The sequence below is a fragment of the Orcinus orca genome, chromosome 2, assembly GCF_937001465.1.
Source record: "Orcinus orca chromosome 2, mOrcOrc1.1, whole genome shotgun sequence".
NCBI lineage: Eukaryota > Metazoa > Chordata > Mammalia > Artiodactyla > Delphinidae > Orcinus > Orcinus orca.
The window spans coordinates 175,341,798-175,360,663 of NC_064560.1; the positions used below are offsets into that span (position 1 = coordinate 175,341,798).

The 18,866-nt window shown below is 47.0% G+C and overlaps 1 pseudogene; it reads right to left on the bottom strand.

Annotated features, from left to right (window-relative positions):
* Positions 1–16,198: 16,198 nt before the first annotated feature.
* Positions 16,199–16,626, bottom strand: LOC101289753 (40S ribosomal protein S20-like; annotated as a pseudogene).
* Between the last annotated feature and the right edge of the window lie 2,240 nt (positions 16,627–18,866).

Here is an 18,866-nt window from a genome sequence, read left to right on the forward strand (position 1 = left end):
AGTGGCACAGCTGGGATTTGAACCCACATCTCTGACTCAGAGTGCATGCTCTTTCTCTCACACTACAAAGCCTCTCAGAAAAGAGGAGCTTTCTCCCCCACTTAGATTCCCAGCACGTCATCAAGGGCATCTCGGCAGGTGGTTGGAATTTCATCTTTCTTCTTCAGTTTGGGCTGAGACAAGCGGTCTTTCTCTTTCCCAGAGGAGCTCCCTGGACCAGAAGACCTGAGCTATCACTTCCCCCTCTGAGGCTGTGTCTGTCCACGCGGTGGCTCAGATCCATGGGTGCCTTAAACAGGACCGCTGTAACCAAAGCCGAGGAGTTCCTTCAGATGTTGAGAGGTTTCTTTAGTGCCTTTCTTCCCAGCTAGAAGCCTGTGGAGATAATTCCATCACCAGCTGGGGGAAGGAGTGATAAGGCTGGAGGCTGAGGATAAGTGGACCCGCCCGGGGGTGGAGAGCAGGTGGGGGTGGGGCGCCTGCCAGGTGTCACCTGTAGGATGGCCACACGTGTAGGGGAGGGGAGATACGTGGCATTCTAAGCCCCAGAGAAGAACAGCTTCTGACCTCTATTCTTTTTTTCTTTTTAACTGACATTTGAAAAGACAATTCAAGTATAATTTACATATGATAAAATGAGCAGATCGCAAGCTCAGCTCCACGGATTACGACAATGTGTACACCTAGGAAACTGGATGATATAGAACATTTCCACCATTCCAGAAAGTTCTCTTATTCCCCTGCCCCCACCCCACCATAGAAAACTGATGTTCTGACTTCTATCACCATTGGTTAGTTTTGTCTGGTCTTGGATTTCAGTTACATGGAATCACGCACTTCTGGCTCCTTTCACGTCTGGCTGCTATCTCTCACACGTATGCATGTATCAGGAGTTTCTCCCTTTTTATTGCCGACCGGAATCCCGTTGTATGGGTATACCATAATTCGTTTATCCAGTTTTAGTTGGCGAACATTTGGGTTGTTTCTGGTTTGGGGTTTTTATGAACAAAGTGCTATGCATATTTGTGTCAAAATCTTTTTAGAGATATGTGTTTTCATTTCTTTTGGGAAAATACCTAGGTGCGGAAGTGCTGGGTCAGAGGGAAGTTGTACTTTATGTACCTTTACTCTGGCTTCTAGTAGAAAGAGAAGCAGTGGGGAGATGGAATCTCACCCACTCATGGCTTTGCTGTCTTTTCTGATAAGCGTCAGTGCATGCAGCGTATTTATATCCCGTCCCCACTCCGGTGATGCTGAGCAGACAGCCCTAAACAAATGCTGTGGACATTGCTCAGCAGGTTGCTGCTGAGTAGAAGGGCTGGTTCTTACCCTAAAATCGTCTTTCCCTTGGCTTCATTTCCTGTCCATTCTTAGTTCTCTAACTCCAACGGTTAGGTCCGTCTCCACGTGTCCACTTCTCTTGCTGCAGGCAGGGGATGTTGTATAATTGGCAAGCTTTGGAGTCAAGCAGATTTGGTCTGTCTCCTGGCTCTGCCACTTATTAGCTGAGTGGAAAGAGCAATTACCTAATGTCTCTGAGCCTTGGTTTCCTAGAAACTGTTGAAAACAACTATCTTGAGGAGTAGTTATAGGAATTACATCAAGGCTCCCAAGTATGACCATGCAGGGTGCTCAAGCCCAAAGGGACCAGTGCCTGCTCTGCTGCCGAGCCCTGTGTCTCCGTGTCACCATGGAGGAAGGGGCATCTTTGGTAATTTGTCTGACAGAGGGAGAAACTTTTCAAGTTTTCCTGCCCAGAGGTGGTGTCTTGTAATTCATACAAAGACGGCTGTAGTCAAACCACACGGTGAACAATATTCCACATTCAGAAGGTGCTAAATAAATGGTAGCTATTATAATGCAAATTGTATCAGGCAGGATTCTTGGTTGCAAGCAACAGAATTGGCTCTGGCTCTCTTATGGGTAAGAGGAAATTTTCTAAATGGATATCGGGGGCTCACAAACTTGTTAGGAGACAGGAGAGCCAGGCTTGGGAATATCAGGGACCAAGGGCAGGGGGCTGTTTTTAAGGACTGTGCAGCAGGAACAAAAGCCAAGGCCACCTGAGCAGGAACTGGCTGGTCCGTGCCCTGCAGTGACTGCTGAGGTAAATATGGCCTCCAAATGTCCCACATCCTTGAATCACTCCAGGAAGAGAGTGTCCAATTGGCCAATTTGAACTCATGTTCTTGCCCACCTTTGGGGATGGGCCAAAAGAGTCAGGATTGAGTTTCCTTAATGCTGGGCAGGCCCTCCCTACCCCCAAGATGTCACCACATGGACAGTTCCCCATTATGATGATGCCTCTTTCCCAAGAACACATCTAGTCGGGATTTCCCATATTGGGATGGTAACAGGAAGGGGGATTATATGCTGGACAGCCAACGAAATGATGAATCCCATATTTAGGTCAGTTCTGAGGAATGGAAGATGTTCAGGTTTATTGCCAGGAGTCCTCGTCACTTGGTAAACCAAGCCTTAAAAATGCAGGAGCCTGTTAACCCAAGTCTTCTCTTAAATTAATGGAGTGACAAAGACCCTCAGACAGAGCAGGGCACAATGCCTCAGTCTTTTCCACTTTGGTATTTGGAGAAACACTCATTCATTGTTGTTTTAAAAATGCAGAATCACCTGAAGAGATACGATTTTAGTTCTGGGAGAGCTGCCTGCCAACTTCCAGAGGATTTATTCCTCACATTATTGACTGTTAGCATAGCAGAGTGAAATGTGCCTGAGAAACTGTGAAAAAAGTAACAAACATGGTGGTGATCAAGGCTGATGGGAGGATGCTCTTGGGGAGAGTTGAGGTTTTGATTTATAGCTTTAGCATCAAGGAGTCACAAGCATTGCCGTTGCAAGCCACATTGTCACCTGATACTAACCATGGGGGAAGATTCCAGAAGGACTCAAGACTAAGTTTTTGGAGGGATACAGACACCAAGAAGAATGCATTATACATTCTATGGTGGGGTGACGATCTGGTAGGGTTGGGGATAAGTGTAGGGTGAGCAGTGGGCTCTCAGTTCCTAAAGAAGGAAAGCCAGCCTTGCAGGGCAGGAGAAGAAGGTGCTGATATTAGCTGGGCATCATTCCTGGCACTTCAGCTCTGTCAACTCGTTTAACCCTCACCACAGCTGAGTGTGGTAGGTATTATTATTCCCGTTTACATATGAAGAAACTGAGGCTCAGAGAGGCCATCTAAATTGCTGTATGGTCTTATTCAGATGGACTCGTGTATGGCTAGAAGTTTTAAAGAAAGTCCTAGAACATTGCCACACATCTGAGATCTGGAATCAGTGGGAGGGAAGGATATTCAAAACTGCCACATCAGCCCAACGATAAGAGACCCTTGTCACCTCTGCGTTTTGATGACTCTTCATGGTCTTTAACATGTCCTAGCTGCCCTCAGCCCTCAGGTTCTCAAGGCAGATCTTTCCTGATGGCACAAGAGGGCACGGAGCCTCCTCCTGCCACAGTGTGGCTGCGCCTATGCAGAGGGTCCAGCTGCTGCTTGTCAAGGAAAGGAGAAGAGGGAGGAGGGAGGACAGGTGAGCGCTGCTAGGTACTCAAGCCACGAGGCCCCTTTCTCTATGCAAACAGCCCCGGCAGAGCCGCAGAGGCCAGGGTTCGTTGGTGGCCCAGGCTGCACTCCTGTCACCTTGGGGGGTCTGTGAGCAGAAGTGGCTGATCCCTCCACCCCTACTTCCCATGTGTTGTGTGTTCTGAAGAGCCACCCTATCCCGAGGCTAGGACATCCCCAACTAACCGGAGCGCGGCCGTGATTATTTGGCTAGTAACCACCTCCTCTGTTGAACTTCCTCAAACCTGCCTCACTGAAGGTATCCAAACACCTCACCCATTCCTCCATCCCACAAATATTTACGAAGCACCTGCTCTGTGTCAGGTACCATGCGGTCCCCATGGGTTTGGCAAGCAGTCCCTGCCCTCAGGAGGCTTACAGTATGGTGGGGAAGACGAACCATTCTCTTCCATAGCTCCCCCACCCCCAAAGCATCCCTGCTATTTTCTCTCACCCACCTCCCACCCCAGTGCCTACAGTCCCTGGGTCCTCCCCGCAGCCAGACAACACGATGACAAATGCTGGGCTGCTCATCAAAGACTCCATTGAGAGCTGGTCACCGTGTGCAGAAAGCAGCAGTGTTAGTCCTGAACCTGACCCAGGGAGCACTGCCTATGGGCAGCGTTGTTTTGACAGCCCTTGACAGCAGGTGTCTGTCAGCCCTCCATTCGTCCCTCCCCCACCCCACCCTCAACACATACACACACAGCCTCCAAGCGTCACTTCAGTTTGGAAAGCATGGAGGGAGCAAGGTGGAGAGAGGAGCCAGGCGTCACGTGGCCTGTTGACCAGCGATGGGGGGCAGGTGTGGCCAGAGGACACGTGCAGCTGTGCTGAAACACCCCACGAGTGGGATGCAGCCCCTGCCCTCGAGGATGAAGGGAGCGGGGGTCACGGGTCCCTCAACTGCAACACTTCTCTCTGCCTGTGCCTTTGAAGAGGGCTGTTTTCTTCCGTGGACCCACCATCAGAGTATGCCTTCTCAGTGTCTCACCCGGTGGAAAGAATTGCTCCGGCTGTAGGGTCTCGGCGATGAGAGGAAGGGAATGTCCTGGGTAAGGGTGTGGGCTGCCAGAGACTGATTTTAAGGGAAGAGAAACAGAGTGAGTATAGGGTAGTGAGTTAAAGCTTTGGAGTCAGACGCACTTGGAACTCAAATCCGAAATATGATCCAGCAATTCCATTCCTAGAGAAATGAAAACACCTGTCCACACAAAGACATGTATGCAAATGTCCATAGCAGCATTATTCGTAATAGCCAAAAAGTGGAAACAATCCAAATGTCCATCAACTGAAGAATGGATGAATAGAATCTGGCGCATCTATACAGTGGACTACAATTCAGCGGTACACAGGGGTAGCGTGCTGACACGTGCTACGACATGGATGAACCTGAGAGCACAGGAGTAGCGTGCTGACACGTGCTACGACATGGATGAACCTGAGAGCATCAGCTACACGACAGAAGCCAGATGCAAAAGCTCCTAAGCTGTATGATTTCATTTATAACAAAAGTCCAGAAAAGGCAAATGTCTGGATACAGAAAGAAGATGGGTGGTTGCCTGGGGCTGGAGACAGGGGGTGGGGCGTGAACAGGGAGTGACTGCAAATGGGGACAAAGGTGATCTTTTTAAGGAGGTGGAAATGTTCTAAAGCTAAGTAGTGAGGGTTGCACAGCTTCGTAAACTTACCAGAAGTCATTAGATTGTGCACTTAAAGTGGGTAAGTTCATGGCGTGTAAATTGTACCTCAGTGAAGCAGTTTCAGAAATCCTAATTATGTCACTCACTAGCTGACAGACCCTGAGAAGCTACTTTACTACTGAGTATCCCCATCTGTCAAATGGAGATAATGATACCGACCCAGTAGGCTCGCTGTGAAAGCCAAGGGGCCTGATTTAAAATGAGCATTCAATAACTGATAGCAGCTTTTGCTACCACTCCATTTTTTTAAAATGATTTGGTTTATAAAGATATATGGAGAGATACCAAGAATCATGGGTCGCAGTGAAATTATAGTGTTTGAGGACTCTCCCTGTACTAGATAGATTTTTTTAAATGGTCTGCCTCCATATACATTCCTGAATGTTTCTCTGAATGCCAGGGAGACTGGTTTAAAAAAAAAAACCAAAACTCACACCAGCCAAAAGCATAATGGGGGTGCAGGTCTTATATCAATATTGACAGCAAGGGGAGTGAATTATACCGAAGTGAAAGCGAAGGAAATCCAGTTGGTGACTAGTGTGCCTTCCTATTCCAGCTCTTCATTCCTATTTATGAATCCAGGAATGCCTTTGGACTGTGAGCAACAGGTGGGCTGAAAGATCTTTCTATGAGTCAAAACCCTTCTCTTTGCAAGTGTGGAAACACGACACAGACTGGCCAAGAAAGAAAGGAAACATAGACCCCAGATCCAACGATAGAATGGGATTTGAGCTTGTCTGGATCTAGGATCTCAAGTGAAGTCAATTCTGGTCCCTCTAAAGCTTGGCTTTCCTCTGGGTTAGATTTATTCCCAGGAAACTTGTCCCTCTCATGGTGACAGCAGAGTTTGCAGCAACCCCAGGCTCATGTTCATTCAGCTTAACAACCCCAGGGAAACAACAATTCTTCCCCAATAGTTTCAGCAAAATCCCCAGGGTTTACTCTCCTTCATTGTACCTAGATCTCCTGTGCCTCCTGAACCAGTCACTGTGGCCTGGAGAATGCAGCATGCTGATTGGCCAGACTGGGGTCACATGTCCTTAGGTAGGCGAGGTCAGCCCCATGAAACACACGTTGATGGTAAGAGAAGGAGGGGAGGTGCCTCAAAGGGAAATTAAGAGATTCTTACCAGAGGAAGAGAAAATAACCAACAGTCAGATAAAACATAGATGGCCACTCTGACCATCCACCTTGGGGCTTCTACCTTCCTTGTGCAGGTCTTGGAGTAATTTTATTATTTTTTATTTATTTATTTATTTTTGGCTGCATTGGGTCTTTGTTGCTGCGTGCAGGCTTTCTCTAGTTGTGGCGAGTGGGGGCTACTCTTTGTTGTGGTGCGTGGGCTTCTCATTGTGGTGGCTTCTCTTGTTGCGGAGCACAGGCTCTAGGCATGCGGGCTTCAGTAGTTGTGGCTCGCGGGCTCTAGAGCGCAGGCTCAGTAGTTGTGGCGCACGGACTTAGTTGCTCCGCGGCATGTGGGATCTTCCTGGACCAGGGCTCGAACCCGTGTCCCCTGCATTGGCAGGTGGATTCTTAACCACTGCGCCACCAGGGAAGTCCCTTGGAGTACTTTTAGAACTGTTATTTGGGGAACTCTTTGGCCCTGTTTGATGGATCCCCTTAGTCTGCTATTTTTCAGGGGCTCCAAAGCTGTCCTCCTCTTCAGGCCTGAGTACTGGTTAGCAACTTCATTTTCATAAGACAATGTTAATCCCACCTCCCAAAGCATATGTTTCAGCATTTCACTGGAAACACAATATCTGCATTATAAATTCTTGATAAGGAATATAACTTTAAAGATTTGACTCTTATAAAAAATTTGATTTCAGGGGCTTCCTTGGTGGCACAGTGTTTAAGAATCCACCTGCCAATGCAGGCAACATGGGTTCGAGCCCTGGTCTGGGAAGATCCCACATGCCGCGGAGCAACTAAGCCTGTGCGCCACAACTACTGAGCCTGCGCTCTAGAGCCGCAAGCCACACTACTGAGCCAGCATGTTGCAACTACTGAAGCCCGCGCACCTAGGGCCTGTGCTCCGGAACAAGAGAAGCCATCGCAATGAGAAGCCCGCGCACCACAACAAAGAGTAGCCCCTGCTCGCCGCAACTAGAGAAAAGACCATGCGCAGCAACAAAGACCCAACGCAGCCAAAAATAAAATAAATAAATTAAAAAATTTTTTTGATTTCAAAATGTAATTCACATGGAGACTGTTTAGAGCGCTTACAGTGTAGTCGTTTCTCCAGATACTCCAGACTGCAACCCTGGGTCAAGCCAGAGCTACCCAAGAACCGTATGGCTACTTCAACTGCATGGCTTTGGCTCCCCTGTGCAACCACCTCTTGGGAGTATGCCACTGGTTTTTACTGAAAAAAAGTTTTTTACTATAAGAGTAGCTAATGCTCTTACTATAGTTTTTTACTATAAAAAGCCATTGTATTAGTCAGGATATTCCAGGCCATGATGCAACAACACATAAACCCTGAATCCTCAGGGGTTTAACACAACAAAAGTTGACTTTTTGTTCACCTTGCAGTCTGATGTGGGTCAGGTGGTCCTCTCTCAAAGAGACTCAGGAATCTAAGCTGCTTCCACCTGACTCCTCAGCTGTCTCTGATTTCTTTTCTCTCGTTCTTGAGGATGAAGCAGCTGAGCAGAAGGGAACCAGTGAGCAGAATTCATTGATACTTACATTCTCTTCCCTGAAAATTCAGCTACATGATTCCAAACTAAAAGGGGTTCTGGAAAATGTCATCTCCCTGAGTGCCCCTGAAGAGAAAACAGGCTGGTGAACCCACGGCCTTGTCTCTGCCACATTGGTTGTAGGAAAAACACAAGCTTATTTGTTATAAGAAGGCTGTTGAGATTAAGTAGAGCAGATGGAAACACATGCATTTATTACCATTCCTTCCCCAAACCCAGCTAAAAGTATAGTAAGTGGATTTTCGAAAGGCATGAACCCATGAGGATAAAGAGAACGAGAAGGAGATGACAGCAATTAAATTTTGGAAGTTGGAAAACGAATAAACAAGTGGGTACCGGCCACTTCCAGGAAAGCTGAAGCCTTAGTCAGGACGGGGTGGAGGTAGGGTGAGGTGAGAGAGGAGCCCGGAGGCAGGCTAAGCCCAGTCCCAGAAAGGCTTAGGTGTCAGAGGCGCCAGGTAGTATTTGGAAAGTGGGGGGACAGATGGTACCAAAAACAGAGGGACTGGTTTAAATTTGTAAAAGTAGCCTTTAGACCACCCCCTACCCTCCTCCACACATGGACAACTGATTTTTCTATCCCACTCCAGCAAAAGAAGAGAGGTTTATTTTCTAGAGAAACTGAGCCAGAAAGACCCTGGACTTGCGCTTCTGGACACCCCTGAGGGCAGGGATCCCCAGTAGACAGCAGGAGCATTAAGTGTAAGTCTGCACACCGAGGGTTAACTCTCTCTAGCCCTTCCCCATCCGGCTCCCAGATCTCAAGCAGTCAGATTTATTATATAACCCAAACTGGAGAGTGGCAGAGTCCTCTCTGAGGAAACGCATGAAACCAAAAGAAAAGACCTACAGGAGCTTGCTATTCCTTTATGGCAAGGTGCCCTCCCCCAGACCTTAGTTGTGCTTTTGTTGAACAGCCCAGGAACACCATCTTTAGGAACATTGTGAATGCTGTAATGAAGGAACCTTCCTCCTTTGCTTTGCCTCTAGGAAACTTAACTCCACATCTTCTGTCCAGCTCAAGAAGTTGTGTGGAACGTTCTGGTGCATATTTCTGGGCACTAAATTTATTCCTGACTTTACGATGCCACCTTATTTTAATTTCACTCTGATTTCCATCCATTGATCCACTCACTCACTCACTCGTTCAACAAACATAGGTGGACTGAATGCACTTTGTGTGCCAGACAGTAGGTCAGCGTTGGGGCCAATGGACTTGCTCCCTTGGACTTTACACGCTGGCATCGTGTGCATTTTGGTAGGTATTCTCAAATTTATTTTGGAAGTGTATACAAGTGTACGATTGATATAAACGGATACATACGCCAAGAATAGAGCTGATTGTCCCCCTGTGATGCTGGAGAATTTGCTTCATTGCAGGGGCTAAATTCCAGTGATGTCCCAGTACATCTGCCACTATGGATGGTTAGGTATTGTGTAGGGGTGAGGGTTCTGGTAAATGTGTAACTTCTCCTGGAGGGACCCCATACCTTGAGGAATTTAAATAGGAGAGAGACAAAGGAATGAGCTTGTATTCTTACCTCTCAGGTATCTCTCTAAAGAGTCTTTACTCTGAGTTTATGCTCCCAGGTGCCTGAGTAACCCTGCAAGACAACAGTGTTACGGAAAATCGCCAGCCAGTTTCGGGAACGCCAGCTTGGGTCTGATTACTGCTTCTCTCAAAGGCTGATCTTTGCTATGAATGGGGGTCTCACTGCCCAGATCCACCCCCTGCCCCACCACCCCTTGTTGGCTGAGTGAGGCTGGGGTGTGCGGAACACAGGTGACCTGCCTCTGGGATGTACGTGCTCCGTCCAGGTGGGTCTGAGGATCTGGCTCACCTCCAGGCAATGTTAGCAGGGCGGCCCCCCATGCATATACACACCACGCATAGGCTCACGTGTGTGCACACCCTACAGGGAGGTTAATAGAGATCTACAGCCCTCGTTACCATTTGCTTTCATAAATAAATATATTAAATACGTAAGCCAAATTTATTTCTGGCAACAGCTTGCTGGCTACACCTCCCCCTCTTAGTCCCAGTTCCCGCAGTAACCCCAGCCTCTTCCACCCTATCCCCAGGCATGATTTTCTCTCTTAAAATTTTATTTTTAATTTGTCGTGATGAATGAGTGACACCTCTGACAGCCGATTCGCGGAGATTAATAGAAACGACACAATATTTACGTCGGCGCTACGAACAATTATCCTGCCATCTATCTCTGAGATTATCTTCCTGATTGAAAACTACTCATCCATGTAATCGGAATTATTTGGAATTAGAAGGGAATTTATAGCCCCCCTGGAGCACACTCTCTCCCCTTGAATCAACACCTCGGGCTTCATCATTCTCTTGTCCTTCCTCTGGGGCTTTGGCCTTCTCTTCTGTCTTGGTGATGAGCAGGGAAAACTCCCCTCTCTTCCAGGAGGGCCGCTTGTCAGGGCAGTGGGCATCTCTCTGGCCTGGCATGGTGACTGTGTGATGAGGGGTCTGGATGCAGTGGTTGGTGGGAGAGGGCGACCAAGTGATGTTGGAAGAATCAGGGGTCAGCAAGGGTGGCTTGTGAGCTCAAGATAGATGAACACAATCTGAAGAAAGCGGCTAATATGAGAGTGGAGAAGAAAGGTGACTTTGGGAAGCACGTGGAATCAGGTTGGACCAGCTGAGAAATCTAAAGGAGCAGGATAGGGTCTAAGAATGATGCTGAGATTGGTGGTGTGCGGGGCCAAGCAGGCTGAGTCGGGCGGTCTGGAGCAGGACCCTATTAAGAGCCACATTTGGGTTGCAGGGGTGGGGGAGGGGAGGCTGCATAACAGCTTGTGCAGATCAGGGGAGGCCATGGAGTGGGATTCAAAGGATGAAAGAATGGTGATGCTATGAGTATGTTCTTTGTTCTCTGCCTGGTCCCTGTCTGCTAGCCCAGTGGATACTGAATCAGACAGACCTTGATTCTGACTCCTCACTCTGCCACTTTGGAGCTGTGTGACCCCAGGCAAGTTTCTTAACCTCTCTGAGCTTCAATTTTCAATCTCTAAATCCCCAATTTACAATCCTCCCTGTAGGAGTGTACACAATCTGTACATTGAGGGTAGTAACAGTACCTACTTCACAGGGGTGTTATGAAGATTAAGTGAGATAATGCATGCAGGGTGCTTTGCACAGTTCCTTGTATGTAGGAAAAGCCCAATATATGTAGGTGCCGCAGAGGAGATAAACCTTTGTCTCCCTTTAGGAGACAAAGACCTGGGCTCCAGGATTGGCCCTGTTTGCCAAGTTCCTTTCCCCTCCCTTGGCATCCTCATCCTGCTAACACGTTGGCCTGCAGCCTCCTCCTCCCCTCCCCCTCTGTAGTACTGGACTGGCAACTGCAGGTGCAGAAAGCAGGCAGGTGCTTGGTTTGATGGGTGCATGCTAGGATATCAGAACCACTTTCTGGTACTCTCCTGTCCTCTAATCCTTCTAACTGCTAATGTGTATTGGACACATATTAGCATATTTTAAGTACTTTACCCGCATTTAATCAATATAATATCACCATAAACTATGTGCTATTAGTTAGTAACATAACATTCTCATTTTACAGATAAGGAAACTGAGGACCTGGGAGGTTAGATAATTGCCAAAGTCACATGGCTAATGTGATGGGCAGCCTCTAAGATGCCCTCACTGGTCTCTACCTCTGGCATTCACACCCATGTGTCATCCTCTGCCCTTGGGTCAGGCTGGACCTAGTGGCTTGCTTCCAGTGAACAGAGTATGACAAAAGTGATGGGATGACGCTTTAGAGATTAGGTTCCAGAAGACTGTGACAACTGTCTTGCCCAGTCTCTCTCTCCCTAGCTTTTCTCAGGTCACTTGCTCTGGGGAAGCAAGCTGCCAGGTAGTGAGCTCCTGTATGGAGAAGCTTCAGGGAGTGCAGGGCAGCCTCTGATCAACAGCCCATGAGGAACCAAAACCTGCCAACAACGCTGGGAGTGAGTTTGAAGGTGAATCATTCCCCAGTGGGACCTTAAGGTGACTGCACCCCCCGGTTGGACACACCTTGATTGTGCCTTGTGAGAGACGCTGAGTCAGAGGACCCAGACCCAGACCCACAAAACCAATCAGCTGCTGAGTCAGGAGAATTTGTTACACAGCAGTAGATAACCCCTACAACTTGTAATAGCCACGCCAGGATTCGGACCTGGGCTGCTGGACTCTAGAGCCTCTGCTCTTGACCACTTCGCTCCCTGGCACCTGAGGAGCCCTTTAGGGCTGAGCCGCTCAGTTCTTCAGTCCTGTCTGAGACGGGCAGGCGAGCTCAGATGGCTTCTCATGTTGTCACAGATTCAGACTGAGCTTAAAATAATGTCCTGGTCAGCAGTGACTCGCAAACACCACCTGGACACTGTTTCTTCTCCCTTAGGACTAATTTAGCCCTGTCCAAGGGAAGGAGGAGAAATACATATCCTTCAGGTCTAGAGGAGCTTTATTCTTTAGGTGCTGGTAGGCGAGGAAAGAGCTGGCCTTTGTAAAAAAAAAAAGAGGGTGTCGGGGGCCCTGCACAGCTGAGAAGAATCTCTGATTGGATCCCCAAGAATGCTTCCAAGCCAAGGAGGCCTCCGGTGGTAAATAACAAGGGTTCAAAGGCTAGCAGGACTTGTCTTCAACAGGAAAACAATCCGGCTTTTACCTCACTCGCATTGGAGCCCAGGCTCATCCGACAGAAATGAGCTCATCACCACCGTGTTGTGAAAGGCCCTTCTTCCCTTCATGGACTCCCATCCACACCCAAGTCCCCCTCCCACTGCCTGTGTCCAGCGTGTGTCCCCCTCCCACTGCCTGTGTCCAGCGTGTGTCCTAGAGACATAACAGGACCGAGCAGAAGAGACTAGGGAGGAAACATATGTGAAATGATGTGTACGGTTACCCTTTCTTAGGAACCACTTCGGATGCAAATAGACGATTCTGCAGAGGACCAGGGCAGGGCCCAGAGACAGAAGTTGAGCCTTATTTAAAAATGACAGTAGATGTCTGTATTTGTTTGGCAGTGTGGATTGCGGGGGCAGGGGGCACTGCAGTGAGGTGCGTGCTATTCTGGTGGGGCCTGGGAGCAGAACAGACGGGGCCGTTGGAGTCCCATCCACCCCGAGCTGAGGGGCATGATCTCTCCTATCCTTGGGCAGCACCCGGTGCTGGAGGAAAATCAACCCAAAGCAAGTCCTCCGAGAGCAAGCAGCCTCTTCATGAGAGGGGCCACGGGGGGCAGGCGGGAAAGTCATCAGGGTAACCAGCCTTAATAAAGGTAGAAGATGAAATGGGAGAGGGCTGGGCTGGAGCAGGGGGAGTCGCAGGGAAGGAAATGGTTGCTGGAGAAACAGATGCAATTGAACAAGACTCGTGGAGATGGATTTCCCTGCCTTGGTCCAAACTCAAATCCCTGTGCTCAGATTAATTAGCAAGGAAATATTTTCCTGTCTGCAGAAACAGGCTGCTGGATTGCCAGTGGGACATGAGGGTGGGCAGTCTATCAACTAACTACTAATTAGGTTACTTCCCACTGCTGTTGACATGTTCCTGGGCCAAAATAAAGGAGGGAGGAGGAGGGTATAGGAACAGAGACAGAGAGAGAGGTGCAGGCCAGGATCTTCTCTGCTCATTGTGCAAAACTGTTGGCTGGAATTAGGAAGGAGACCTGGGTCCAAAGCCCAAAGGGGAGATGACAGAAGACAGCCACGTTCTGAGTAGCGGACAGCCCTTGGCGGAGAGCTACACTTGTGCTTGTATTGCCTGGCTTTCTGCAAAAGCTCCGAAAACATGCACAGTAGGGAAGCCCTGGGTGGGAATTTGAATGATGATAATAATGACAATGGGTGCTTTTTGAAGTATCGGTAGTACTTCATTCGTTCATTTATTCAACAAGTATGGGATAGGGGCATGGCGGGGCACAGAGAATGGGAGATTAACATTCATTTGCCTCATTGTTTCTCATAACTAGGGAGAAGGTATTTTAGCCCCTTTTTATACATAAGGAAATTGGGGCTCAGAGAGGTTAAATAACTTGCCCATAGTCACACAGCAAGTAAGAAGTAGTGAAACTGAATTTTGCACCCAAGGTGGTCCTGATTCCAGCCCTGCCTACCCTTAATCACTGCTCAGTGGATAATGCACAGTCAACAAATATAGTGTCTTCTTTTGTCTGCCTGAGTTCCCCAATTCTGCCCTAAAGTTCTCAAGGCATATTCTTCAGTATGTCACATGCAGGAACTTTAAATATCCTGCAGGAGGGGCACCACCATGTTTCCCAAGGTCTGAGGCCATCATTTAGTTCCCGATTTTAGAGAACCAAATAGGAAGGTTGGCCAACCCATTCCACTGGCAGCACCATCAAGTCATCTACATTGTGCACGTATGGAGTTTGCCTATTTGCTTACGATCTCTCACTGCAGATGGGGCAGTAAGCTGTGGTGCAAAGTAGCTCGTGGCCATGCCCTCTCCTGGCCCGGTCCATCCTCCACCCTCCACCCTTTCCTTGTGAGCAGAGTTGGACCACAGGATATCCCTCTGCTCTCTGGGTGAACCTCCTGCCTGGTGAGTCCTGTTCTGCCCTGTTGTTTCTTTCTTTCTTTCCTGGAATCTCCTCCTGCTATTAAAGTAGCTCTTTGTAGCCTGTGCACTAGATAGCAAGTTTCTTGAGGCCAAAGACTGTGTCATGTTCACCTTTGCATTCCCTGAACTTAATATTGTACCAGGAACCTTGTAATGAGTGTTCCATGAATGTTTGCTGAATGAGGAAGTAAATGCCTGAAGGACTCTGTTTGGCTCACATCTGGCCTGCCTCTAAATGTTTCCCTAATTTTTACTATTGCACCAGACACCAGAACTGGGGTGTCTAAGTATTCTCTGCTAACTAAGTATGGCACACAGATGACGGTGCCCCCAAGTTGCCATTTTACCCTGTGTGCCTGCAAGTTCCTTCTTAACATTGAGAGAGTGGGGACTTTGTACAGAGGAGTTGCTACTGCTATGGACGGTGACTGGAGTTCAGGTACTGCTGTTCTCCCTCTTAGGCCTTTGAAAGGCAGATCCAGACCTGAGGGCCTGGGCATGGGGAGGCTGACGGATGGGGTAGGGAGATACATCAGAGTGGCCGGGAATGAAATAGTGTCCAGGAAACCTGCTTCCTCGGAGCGAGCCCTGTGCGAGCAGAAGGAATCTATCCACAGAGGGGTGAGGTAGCAGAGCAAGTGGGTTACCTAAAAATAGCAGCGCTGGTTTCCCACGCTTAGAGATGGGTCCTCTGTGAGTCGTCTTGGCTGGTTTGTGCAAGTTTGCTTATTTATTGAGAGTTAGAGAAAAGGACCAAATCATTCACCTGCAGGTGGAAATCTGCAAGCCCTTCTGCAGTGAGCAACTAGACAGGGCAGCTACGCAAGAGGCTCCTGAAACCCAGAGGCCTGGGGCTTGCTGTGGGGAGGCAGCCAGGCCTAGGAGCCCCCCTTCAGCTGCTTCCTGCCTTTATGGCAAGTTGATGGTGGGCAGAACCTCACTCCAGTCACGGGAGACTTTTGTGGAAGAGGCATGTATATACACACAAGCGCCCATAGATCCGTCCGAATGTGTATCTCTTTGAGGGAGTTAATGAGCTACTGGGCATAAATCACCTAGCCCAGCACCAGGCACCCACAGTAGGTGCTTAATAAATGTTAACTAAGGAGTCAGTTAGGTGGGAGTGAAATCAGGACAGGAGGAGGTGGGGATCGAGAGATATAATATAAAACAGCCGTAGTGTTTTTGAAGACAAGGGATGGATTTTTGGAGTCAGGAAGCCATAGGTTCAGATCCTAACTCTGCTGTTTGCTAACACTGTAACCTCAGGCAAATTACGTCACCTCTCAGAATCATTACTCATCTATAAATTTTTAAAAATGGGGATAATAATACCTATCTCATAAGATTGTTGGGATTATTAAGTGAAATTATGTAGAGAGAGTATCTGTACAAGGCTGAGTTCAGTAAATTAGAGCTATTTTTCTTTTTATTATCATTTGTTACGAATAGCATCAACAATGAGGACCCTCAGATTATTAAGTTAGAATATTACTTTAAAAAAGAACTATTAAAGATGCTAATATTCCCCAAATCGATCTATAGACTTAATGAAATCCCAATCAAAATACCAGTAGGCTTTTTTTTTTTAACAACTGATTATCAATTTATGAAAAACGTTGATTTAAGCATCTGCAATGGTGACTTCAACCTCGACTCCTGGCTCAGTACTGACGGAAGTGATATGCTTGACAATCTCAGAAGCACTGTGCAGGTCGATGAGTCGCTTGTGGATCCTCATCTGGAAACGTTAGAACCTTCACCACAAGGAGTTTTCCTTGTAGTCTGAGAATATTCTCGGAGTCTTGATAGGCATCGGAACCGGTCCTTTCATTTTGAGATTCTTTTCCTTCGCACTTCTGATCAGGTCAGCACATACCTTCTCCAAAGACTGCACGCTGCGGCTGGTGAGGGTGATTCTAATGCCGTGAATCGCCACCTCGGCCTCCACGGGAGTCTTTCCGGTATCTTTAAAAGCCATGGCTGCAGCGCGGCTTCCTGACCGACTTGTTCCTCGGCCAGAGCGAACAGCGGTGAGTCAGGAGCAGGAGCCAGTGGCCCGAGGCTCTGCTGCAGGGACCGCATCTTCCTCCAAGAGCCAGCAGGCTTTTTAAAAATAGAAATTGACACACATATTCTAAAATTTATATGGAAATGCAAAGGCCTCATAGTAAACCAAAATATGTTTTAAAAGAAAAAAGGTGGAAGAGCTATACTACCAGATTTTAAGACTTAAAAGCTACAGCAGTAAATATTGGCATAAGGATAGGCGTATTGATGAATGAAACAGAATGGAGAGTTCAAATGTAGACCCATTTAGTTGCTTTTCTACATAGGTGCCAAGGTTTTCAATGTGGAAAGGATAATATTTTCAACAGATGGTGCTGGAATGGCTGGATATCCATTTGGAAAAACAAAACAAAACAAAAACCTCAGTTCTTCTTACCTCACACCACATACAGAAATTTATTCAAAATGGGCTATAGATTTGTGATGGCTAATTTTACGTGTCAACCTGGCTGAGCCATGGGATGCCCAGATATTTGGTCAACCAGTATTCTCCATGTTTCTATGAGGATATTTTTGGATGCGATTAACATTTAAATCAACAGATTGAGTGAAGTAGATTACCCTCCCTAATGTTGGTGGGCCTCATCCAATCAGTTGAAGGCCTGAATAGAACAAAAAAGCTGACTCTCCCTTGAGTAAGAAAGGATTCCTCCTGCTTTCCTGCCTTTGAGCTGGGACAATGACTTTTTCCTGCCTTCAGACTTGAAATGAAACATCAGCTCTTCCTGGGTCTCTAGCTTGCCAACTCTGCAGATCGTAGGACTTGTCAGCTTCCATAATCCCATGAGCCAATTCCTTGTCATAAATCTCTTTCCATAAATATATAGATATATCTCCCACAGGTTCAGTTTCTCTGGAGAACCCTAATACAGACGAAAACTTGTGTTTATTGAAAGACACAGTGGTAGATTGAATATTGGCCTCCCCAAAATGTCCATGTCCTAATCTTGGAACCTGTGAATATGTTACCTTACATGGTAATAGAGACTTTACAGATGTGATTAAGTTACGAATCTTGAGCTAGGGATATGTTCCTGAGCTATCCAGTGGGCCTAATATAATCACAAAGACCCTTTTAAGAGGGAGGCAGGAGGGTCAGAGACAGAGAGGAGATGTGATGATGAAAGCAGAGGTTGCAATGATGCAGGGCCACCAGCCAAATAGTCAGCCTCTAGAAACTAGAAAAGACACGTAAATCAACTCTCCTCTCGAACCGCCAAGAAGAATGCTGCCCTGCCAGCACCTTGATTTTAGCCATCAAAGGAGGTGAAATTGACCTCCAGAACTAGAAAACAATAAATCTGTGTGCTTTTTAGCCACTAAGTTTGTGATAACTAGTTACAGCATCAATAGGAAACTAATACAGACACCACTGAGAAAACACACACGCACACAGACATAGGACTTATATCAAGAATACACAAAGTCTTATAGTTCAGTAATAAGACAACCCAATTTAAAAATGGGCAAAAGATTAAAACAGACAAAAGAAGACATACAAATGGCCAATAAGCACACAAAAGATGCATAATATCACCAATTACCAGGAAAATACAAATTAAAACCACAAAGTACTATCTCATGATCATTACAATGGCTAAAATGGAAAAGACTGCCAATGCCAAGTGCTAATGAGAAGGAGGACGAGTTGGACTTGCGTACATTTCTGGTGGGAATGCAAAATGTTCAACCACTGTGGAAAATTGTTTGCTGGTTTCTTATAAAGTTAAACATAGATTTACTACATAACTGAGAATTCAACTTTTAGCTATTTACCCAAGATGAATGAAAACATATGTCCAAGCAAAGACTTGAACATGAATGCTCATAGCAGCTTTAATCTGTAAAAGTTAAAAATCAGAAACAACCCCAAATGTCCATCAACCAGTGAATAGATAAACTATGGTATATCAATAAAGGAATACTAACCTGCAATAGAAAGGACGAGACTACAGACACATTCAACAGCATGGATGCATCTTAGAAACATTATGAGAAATAAATTTAGTCAGACACAGAAAAGTACACTGTGATTCCATTTACATGAAATTCTAGGAAGGGCAAAATGAATCTAGAGTATCAGATAGCAGATCAGTGGTTGTCTGGGACCAGGGGTGGGGCAGGCAAAGAGGCAGGAAAGAGCTTTTGGGGGATGATGGAAATAGTCTATGTCTTGATTGTGATGGTGGTTAGAGGTCAGCAAACTTTCTTCTATCAAGGGT